Raw genomic sequence first — 8,761 nt, forward strand, 5'->3', positions numbered from 1 at the left:
TTAATTTATAATTTTATATAATATATATAATTTTGATTTTTGTTTAATTGTATATATAAAATTTTAATTTAATTATACACATTTAAAAAGTAAATGTATTCATTTATAATAAAGTCATCTTTGTACATTTTGGTAGGAGTAAAATTGTTCATCTATTAAAATGTTCATATGCTTATTTAGTTAAATGTTAATGTAAAATTTTAATATATTTTTAGATAAATTATGTAAAATTTAATATTATTTAAAATTAAAATAATACATGATATATTTACTCTTTTATTCTACTCATTTATCTTTTAAATTTTATAAAAAAAATTATACATAAATTTTATTAAAAAGTATATATATTAAAAATAATAAAGTAATATATTCTCGATGAATTTTTATTTAAATATTTTCATTTAAATATTTAGAATTCCACTTGTTAAAAAATATAGAACAATGACAATTTCGTAAAATATACATTCCATTAATATTTAATTCCTTCAACCAAACACTGTAATCTTACATTCCTGCCAAACAAACCAAACACAGTAATGTAATATTCCCAGTAATGTGTTAGGTAATGTTACATTATGGTAATCCTATTCCTAGAGGTAATCTTACATTCCGTGAACCAAACGCACCCTTAGAGTATCAATACAAATTTTACTTACTAGAATTTGAACATTTTTAAAAATAACAGGTGGGAAGTATCGATATTTTTCTTACCTTTGGCATCGGTAATGCAAGAACAATATCGGTATTTTTCATGCAGTATCGATATTGTTCTTATAGTATCGATACTACTTACCCAGAAATTTTTTTTGTGTTCAAATTCAAGTTTTATGGACTTTGAATTATTTTTGAAAAATTTGAATAAATTCAATTAAGTCCAAAACCATTTTTGTCCTTAATTTGTTATATCAAAATATGTTCAACAATCTCCCTTTTTTTACGTAAAAAAAACATTTGAAAAGGTTTTTGGCAAAACTCCCACTTAATAGAACATTTCATGAAAAAAAAAGAAACATTTTGGAAAATGTTTAAGTTTCCCCTTTTACATTTTTGAAATTGAATTTTTCAAACCTATACTTCTCCCCTTGTTTGTTATATCAAAAATAATTTAAACTTTTAAGTCCAAAATAAAATTAAGAGTAAGAAAAAAAATTAAAATAAAATCATTTGAAAATTTTAAAGCTCTCCCTCAATAAAGGCATTTCATGAAAAAATTTGACAGAAAAACTTTAGCACTGAAAGAATATTGAATTTCAACTAAGATGAGCAAACATGTTAGTAACACATGAAATTCAATGTATATTCAAGTCTATTATACCTTGCGCAATATCATGAATAAGACATTATGACTCATATGCATAAAGCATTACAAAATGTAATGTATTCATCATAGATATCAATTGTTAGAAAGATACCATAGGCAATAAAGAACATATGCATAAACACTCAAATAAAGGTCAATATTAAAAAATATCATTTAAAACATAAAATCATAATTTGACCAAAAATCATTACGATGAATTAAAACAAAAAATATTAACTTTAAAAAACATTTCATCATATCATATTTTTAACATACATGAGATAGAAAACATGTAAATAACATGTTCAACACTCATGCATGCATAAAATTCAGTAGGAAACTAATATACAAAATTAAAAAGCTTTAAGTTAAAAGGTTATCAATCATTTTTCTTATGTGACTGAAGCATTTAAAATTATATATCTTAATCACTATTGCTCTGACACACCTACAAGATATATTCTTTTGAATTTTGGTACCTAAAGTTCTTTGGGTCTTTGAGAATTAATTCCAATGTCTCTAGTTTTTAAATATTAAAGTTTAGATATTAAAATAAAATAAAAATAATAAATTAGGTATTAAACCCGTAGTTTATCCTAAGCTTATTTACACCGTATTCCATCCCTATCATGAATACAGTATTTTAATACTAACGTCTTTCGTGTAGTCTACTGGCCAAACACTTTTTTGCCTATAAATGAAACCAACCCACTTCCCAATAATAACATTCATTTCAATTGTAAAGGACAAAGATTCCTGAAGAGATGGATGGGAACGGAAGAGATGAAGACAAGGTGGAGTTGGACCATGAACAACAACCACAACACGACGATGGTAGCAAGAACAAGACGAAGCGAGCTGAGCACGAGATATCGGTGGAGCAACTCTTCGAAAGCAGGCAAGTTCCGCCTTGGAGGAAACAGCTGACCATGAGAGCCTTTGGCGTCAGCTTCGTGTTGAGCATATTGTTCAGTTTCATAGTAATGAAGCTCAATTTAACAACCGGAATCATCCCATCCCTTAATGTCTCCGCCGGTTTGCTAGGGTTTTTCTTCGTCAAGACGTGGACTAAGTTGCTCCAAAAATCCGGCCTCCTCAGGCAGCCCTTCACTCGCCAGGAGAACACCGTCATTCAGACCTGCGTCGTCGCCTCCTCCGGCATCGCCTTCAGCGGTGAGTTCTTTTATTTTTCTTTCGTTTGATTTTATTAATATTAAAGGAAAACAATTAATTTCATGAATTAAATTTATCAAAATTAGTGTAGAACATTAATTAATTCCAATTTGAACAAGTTCCTTTGGCGACGTTAAATATATTATTATCATAAAGCTTTTCTTTTTAATCAGTTTATTTTTTTACAGTTGAAAAATAGGTGCAAATTCATTAATTATTAATTGGAGAAGAGAGAGTATAATGAGTGACTGTGATGGCTTTGGGGAATGGGATTGAACTGGTCATCAGAATAGTGATAAAGACATCCAAAGGAAAAGGGGGGGGGAGACAAGGAAAAGTCACCATTTCACACTGCTTAGGAATGCTAAAGTCATGTTTTCATATCTTTTCATTGCTTAAAAGGTTTCTATGATAACTCTGGTTTATTTATCAGTTTTCTTTCTCCTTTATGTAAGATTGAAGCATAGAGATTCTAGTTTTTAAATTCCTTCAAACTTTGAAATTGAATTGCTTTTAATTTCCTTAATTTTGCTCTCAACCAATGGTAATATTATTGAATAAAAACCTCATGAACAAAACTCAAAGATATACTCTGAAGATAACATAACCTAATCAAAATGATTAAAAAACTTGCCAATACGTATAACCCCCAAAGAATCAAATCAAAAGAATCAGCCTTGTTAAAACAAAGATCCTTGAATCAATTCTAACCCATATCATAAATCAATAATTGTCTGCTTGGATACCACTCCCTAGCCTAGTATGTAATGTAATCCGGGACCATGGACTCGTTGCTCCTTATTAACCAACCTCACCACTTCAAAATTCAATATTTGGCCTTCTTTCTATCCGATTTAAAAACTAAAGTCGAATTGATAAAACTATTAGTGGACTTCCATTGAATTTTAATGTGCCATTCAACATATTAAAAGGTGAACATATGGAATAATGAAGATGTATGCTGTGTTGTAAAGATGAACATATATCACTGTAAACTGTGAAACGAACAAGATCCATTGGTGATTATGAAACCACTCTTTTACCTTTGACGTGCATTGTGTGATATATTAATTTATATAAGATACAGAAACAAAGTGACAAAATGTTATGATGTAACCCTAAAACCATTGGAGAGAGGGGGAAATCATCTTGTATTAATTATACAAATTTCATTTACAGTATATAACTTACATGTTTTGAATTGAAAATTTTGTTGTGTATGATGTGTGTTATGATTGATTAAAGATAATATCAGCATTCATTTTGCTAAAATTACTACCTCAACTGATTTGATGAAACTTTATACTTGCTTTACTTGCTGACAAACAGGTGGATTCGGAAGTTACCTCTTTGCAATGAGCGAACGTGTCACCAAACAATCAGGGGATAATGGTGGGTTCAAGAATCCGTCCCTAGGATGGATTATTGGCTTCCTCTTTGTTGTTAGCTTTCTTGGTCTCTTCTCCGTGGTGCCACTTCGGAAGGTATGCTACACTTTGTCCTACCATATATGCTAATTTCCTGACGCACGATGTCTATAATAGTATATATTGTTTATATGTAGGATTGAAATCATTGGGTTGATAATGATGATACTTTTGCAATGAAAGGCTTTTTCTATGTCAGTGTTAACCTCCACAGCCAATTTTATGTCCTCTTTTTTTTTCCTCAGATCATGGTCATAGACTTCAAGTTGACATATCCAAGTGGTACTGCAACTGCACATCTCATCAATAGCTTCCACACTCCTCAAGGAGCAAAGCTAGCAAAGTAACATCATTATCTAATTAAAGCTGATCAGTTAGGCATTTACATTGTAATCTTTGCTTCTTTTTTTTACTTGTAGGAAGCAAGTAAAAACATTGGGGAAGTTCTTTTCTTTCAGCTTTTTGTGGGGTTTTTTCAGTGGTTTTTCACTGGTGGAGAGGATTGTGGATTTGTTAACTTCCCTACGTTCGGGCTTAAAGCATATGAGCATAAGTGTGTAAAATAGTTCAATTTTTTAGCAACACAATAAACGTACGGTTGATGAAGATTTTAGGATATTTTGGAAACAAGTACTAAGCGACTCCTTTGCTAATATTTCAGGTTTTTCTTTGATTTTTCAACAACATATGTGGGAGTAGGGATGATTTGTCCCTACATAATAAACATATCGGTGCTGCTTGGAGGAATACTTTCATGGGGTCTAATGTGGCCGCTCATTGAAAAAAGACAGGGTGATTGGTATCCTGCTGGTCTTCCCCCGAGCAATATGCATGGCCTACAAGGTTACAAGGTTAGTTTCTTATAAGACCATTGAAACTGTAGTTTCCTGACAGCGTTCTATTGATCTCAAGATCCGTTCTTACTCATTGACTCTTTTAACTTTTCCCCAAGTCCAGGTATTATTGCCATTGCCATGATTCTGGGTGATGGGCTATACAACTTTATCAAGGTGTTAACTAGAACCCTCACAGGCTTGTTTTATCAACTTCGAGGACACAAGCTCTCCCCATTGCAAACCAGGACTCTCCTGATACCTCTGAGAAGCTATCTTACGATGACCGGCGCCGAACTCACTCTTTCTAAAAGATCGGATTCCTACATGGTTTTCTATTGCAGGTTATGTAACAATTGCCTCCGTCTCCACCATCGTTCTTCCCTGCATATTTCACGAACTCAAATGGTATTATGTTTTGGTCATCTACATCTTTGCACCCACTGGCTTTCTGTAATGCGTATGGAACCGGACTGACTGATTGGTCGCTTGCTTCGACCTACGGCAAGCTTGCAATATTTACGATCGGAGCTTGGGCAGGTTCAAATGGCGGAGTCCTTGCAGGCCTCATATCATGTGGTGTAATGATGAATATTGTTTCAACAGCCTCTGACCTAATGCAGGATTTTAAGACTGGTTACATGACCCTTGCTTCTCCTAGGTCCATGTTTGTTAGCCAAGTTATTGGCACTGCCATGGGCTGCATAGTTTCACCTTGTGTCTTCTGGCTATTCTACAAGGCATTCGATGACCTCGGACTTCCTGAAAGTCAATATCCTGCTCCTTTCGCAACTGTTTACCGCAACATGTCTATATTGGGGTCCAAGGCTTCTCTGCTCTACCGAAAGAGTGCCTTGTGTTATGTTATGTGTTCTTCGGTGGAGCCATCGTGATAACGTCACTAAAGATATGCTGGGTAAGAAATGGGGAGCATTCATTCCACTTCCAATGGCAATGGCAATTCCTTTCTACATCGGCCCATACTTCGCCATCGACATGTGCGTTGGAAGTTTTATTTTGTTTGTCTGGCAAAAGTTAAACAAGGAAAAGGCAGATGCATTTTCAGCAGCAGTTGCCTCTGGTTTGATTTGTGGCGACGGTATATGGACTTTGCCGGGCTCAATACTCGCTTTAGTTGGGGTTCAACCACCAATTTGCATGAAATTTATCTCAAGGGCAACAAACGCTAGGGTCGATCATTTCTTACATCCACAAGGTTGAAATCAAGTCTACCAAGTGAAAATATGAATGCATGCAAAATATACAGATGCTTACATTAGCCATGTAAAACAGCATCATCAAGTATTTAGATGTTACATACGCATGTTGCTTTTCCTTGTTTTCTTTATCGTCTGGTGTTGTTGGGAACCGGTGATGATGGACGAGGTTCCGGAAAGTTGTAGACGCAATGGAAGTATGGATTAGTGTGATTTATGTTAATGATTAATGGAGTGAAAAGAGAATGGAAATTCATATATGCATGGGTGATATTTGATAGTCATAGTTTTTGTTTTAGCAAATGTGACGTAAAATACTTGTTTCGCAGAGTTTTGAAAATGGCTTTATGTATCTAAGTATCCATTAGACTCAATTTCGGTTTGGTTAATAATTATGTATTTTGAGACTTGCAAAAGAATTTAATTAATATAGGGTTTTCTCTATTTATCTTTTCATTTAGATGTCGTTAGTCTTTTTTTCTTCTTCTCCGTCTTTGTGACCGTCAGTATCTGTGTTTTTCCTTTGCTTTATGATAATGTATATTTATCTGTGTTTTTCCTTTGCTTTATGATAATGTATCTTTATTTTTTCCTTTTGTTTTTATTTTTAGTAAGAGAAAATAACCTCAGTGACCAAAAATGTTTTATAATATACGATTTTAATCAATTTTTTTTTGGATTTGCCAAAATGACCAACAAAATCGTAATACGAAATAAAAATCGTAACGCGATCTTCAGAATCGCAAATCAGTTCCCAGAATCGCAACGCGATTATGAAGAATCGCAATGCGATAGTACAAATTAGCATTGCTATTTTCAAGAATCGCAACGCGAATATGAAAATCGCAACGCGAACATATAAATCGCAACGCGAACATATAAATCGCAACGCGTATCCGTAAATCGCAACGAGAATACGTAAATCGCAACGCGTATCTGTATATCGCAACGAGAATACGTAAATCGCAATACGTATCCGTAAATCGCAACGACAATACGTAAAATCGCAACGCGTATCCGTAAATCGCAACGCGATTTTTAAAGCGTCATTAGAATCGCTACGCGTATTTTATTTTCAAATTCCAAACACGAATATTAATTATCAGAACACTGAACCGTCCACAGTATATCCCGTAATCGCAACTCATAACCTAAAACCTAAAATCACAACTCAGTCCCATCTCCATCTCTCACTCTCTACGGCGAAATCTGTCCCCATCTCCGAAGATTTCCGTTCCCATCTCCGGCGAAATCCCTCACAACCATTCACGGTCAGAAATCCCTCACAATCATTCAGAAATGGAAAATCAACCTCCGAGGGTTAGTTTTTTTAATTATTTTTATTTTGAAATTTTTGCATTATTTTAGGCTTTTCATATTGAAATTGATGATAAGTTTACTGGTAATTTCAATAATAGATTAACCATTTCACTTAGATTTCTTATTAAATTCATTCGATTGCTGCCAATACTGCTAAACAGTTTAGTTTTTAACCCTGTGAAGTTAGTATTTGTCTTTGTTTTGTCTTTTGGTTGAAGTAATGCAATCTATTAAAGTTTCAATTTGCAGAAGAAGAATAGTTTCTAAACTTAAAATCGCAACATGAAAATGAAAATCGCAACACGAAATCTGTTTCCGTGGGGTTCGTATATATGGAAAGCTACCTGGACTAAGTTGTCGTCTGCCTTTGATGACCGCAAAAGTTTGCGTGGCGATGGGTCGAAATACACTTTGTCAGGCTTTGTTTGGGCCTTTAAGTAAGAATTTCTATATAATATTTTCAAATTATAATTAATTTTAACAATTACTAATGTTTGTATTATTGTTTGTAGATTTGGATTCGAGGCTTTCCCAGCATGCGGACATATGCATTAAAACTTCAAATGATATTCCTAGGGCTATTTCCTGGAAGAGGAAACGTCTGTTGGATTGGGAAGACTTAATCATATGCGATAATAAATAATGTAAGTTAACACAAATACTATCATATATAAACAAGTTATTAATATAGACGTTTAACTTTGTTTGAGTTTTATAATTTTAGGAGGGCCAACACTCCATTACAGAGACTGACACCCACGGAGACTGAGCTTGCCACTGATTGGTGGCAAGCTAGTCAGCGTTTTTTTGATGGCACGAATGATGAGAGCCTCCACTTCCTCCACTTCGAGAGCCATCACCTCACCCAGAGCCATCACCTGATCGACCGACTATACACCTACAACGAGAGCCATCACCTATCCCGTCAAATCTCGAGCCTCTTCTCTACCATCACCTCATGATAGGACTGGCAAAAGATGCCACGACTTTTATCTCCCTGTTCTCCACCTCTACCTCCACGGGATGAGTCAAGGGAGTTACGTGATGAGGTCAATGCCTTGCGTGAGGAGATCGGTACTCTACACGATAACGATGGTGCATGGCGTGTGGAGGTGTCTACTTACGTGGTGAGGTTGCCGCTCTAGGGAGATGGTAGTATCGTTGCAGAATGAGGTTCATACTCTACGCAACGAGGTAAGTTTAAGATTTTCCATATTTAACTTGATGATAAATTTACTCGTAATTTCACTTAGATTAACCATTTCGCTTAGATTGCTTAGTAAATTTATCTGGTTGCTGCCAATACTACTAAACTGTTTATTCTTTAACATTGTGAAGTTAGTATTTGTCTTTTGTTTTGTCTTTTGATTGAAGTAAATTTATTTGGTTGCTGCCAATTCTGCTAAACTGTGTATTCTTTAACACTATGAAGTTAGTATTTATCTTGTTTGTCTTTTTGGTTGAAAGTAAATTTGTTCGTTGCTGCCAATT

The 8,761-nt window shown here is 34.3% G+C and overlaps 1 pseudogene; it reads left to right on the top strand.

The window, feature by feature from the left end:
* The first annotated feature begins 2,025 nt into the window (after positions 1-2,025).
* LOC120174143 lies at positions 2,026-6,210 on the top strand (annotated as a pseudogene).
* Positions 6,211-8,761: the final 2,551 nt, after the last annotated feature.

The sequence above is a fragment of the Hibiscus syriacus genome, unplaced genomic scaffold (assembly GCF_006381635.1).
Source record: "Hibiscus syriacus cultivar Baekdansim isolate YM2019G1 unplaced genomic scaffold, ASM638163v2 tig00112000_pilon, whole genome shotgun sequence".
In the NCBI taxonomy this organism is placed as follows: Eukaryota; Viridiplantae; Streptophyta; class Magnoliopsida; order Malvales; family Malvaceae; genus Hibiscus; species Hibiscus syriacus.